This window comes from Octopus sinensis, linkage group LG27, assembly GCF_006345805.1.
Source record: "Octopus sinensis linkage group LG27, ASM634580v1, whole genome shotgun sequence".
Taxonomy (NCBI): domain Eukaryota; kingdom Metazoa; phylum Mollusca; class Cephalopoda; order Octopoda; family Octopodidae; genus Octopus; species Octopus sinensis.
Window position 1 is genome coordinate 21,004,577 of NC_043023.1, and position 1,584 is coordinate 21,006,160.

Sequence of the window (1,584 nt, forward strand, 5' to 3'; positions counted from 1 at the left end):
TGCTATACCAGGATCGTCTGCGCCTCACATTGGAGTACAGAACCCACTTTTCATCCATAGAGATTACTGACTCCAACCAAAGTTCAGCAAAATTTAGATTCAAATGAATATGGTACTTAAGTTAGATGGGGTGATTATAATCAAAATAAGCAACAAGAATATCTTCGGTAATTTGGTACGATCGTTTCACGCTACATCATTTTATTAAACATTGTAAATATCACAACAGTTTTAAAATGTTGAGCAATCGTCAGCCATTTATATTATTATTATTATTATTATTATTATTATTATTATTATTATTATTATTATTATTATTACTACTACTACTACTTTTATTATTATTATTACCATTATTATTGTTGTTACTATTTATTCCATCTCTAGCTAACTTTATATTTGTACTATTAAGTCTAGCTATTATGGTAGCCTTTTTTGGAAGATTAAATGGGTCATATAACTTTGAATTTAAGTCTAAGGTAACGTCTAAGGTAAAGGAGGGTGACGTTTACCAAATACGTAAATAAATTATCAATTCACCCCCCTAATATACTAAAATCAATAGTGAAAAATATTTCTCGGAGAATTTCAAAATTCTCATCGAATATTGAAAATTTTGACTCTCACTCGAATCATTATAATGTTCCAATATCTAGGGCTGGATACCACCAGGAAATCCCCTTCCGGGATCTTGATAACATAAATCTCTTAAACGATGAAGTGAATGTAAATAGCTCAAGTAATATAGAATCTCATACTCTAAATAAACAGCAATCAATAGAAGAAAAGAACCTAATATATAAACTCAATAATATGAATGAAAATAGTAAACAGGAGTGGCTGTGTGGTAAGTAGCTTGTTTACCAACCACATGGTTCCGGGTTCAGTCCCACTGCGTGGCACCTTGGGCAAGTGTCTTCTACTATAGCCCCGGGCCGACCAAAGCTTTGTGAGTGGATTTGGTAGACGTAAACTGAAAGAAGCGCATCGTATATATGTATATATATATATATATATATATATATGCGTGTGTGTGTTTGTGTGTCTGTGTTTGTCCACCTACCATTGCTTGACAACCGATGCTGGTGTGTTTATGTCCCCGTTTCTTAGCGGTTAGGCAAAAGAGACCGATAGAATAAGTACTGGGCTTACAAAGAATAAGTCCCGGGGTCGAGTTGCTCGACTAAAGGCGGTGCTCCAGCATGGCCGCAGTCAAATGACTGAAACAAGTAAAAGAGTAAAGAGTAAAGAGTAAAGAGTAAAGAGTAAAGAGCAAAAGAGATCACAAATAAATATGAACATGTTAAACCAGATAAAATATTTACTCTTTTATTTGTTTCAGTCATTTTGACTGCGGCCATGCTGGAGCACCGCCTTTAGTCGAGCAAATCGACCCCAGGACTTATTCTTTGTAAGCCTAGTACTTATTCTATCGGTCTCTTTTTGCCGAACCGATAAGTTACGGGGACGTAAACACATCAGCATCGGTTGTCAAGTGATGTTGGCGGGATGAACACAGACACACACATACATATATATATACATATATACGACAGGCTTCTTTCAGTTTCCGTCTACCAAATC

General features: G+C 35.4%; 1 long non-coding RNA gene across 1 annotated transcript in view; it reads right to left on the bottom strand.

Annotated features, from left to right (window-relative positions):
- Positions 1-864, bottom strand: part of LOC118768173 — a 15,201-nt gene extending 14,337 nt beyond the window's left edge. The window contains exon 1 of the long non-coding RNA XR_005004029.1: positions 833-864. This is a non-coding gene — a long non-coding RNA (uncharacterized LOC118768173). The remainder of the gene's footprint in view (positions 1-832) is intronic.
- Between the last annotated feature and the right edge of the window lie 720 nt (positions 865-1,584).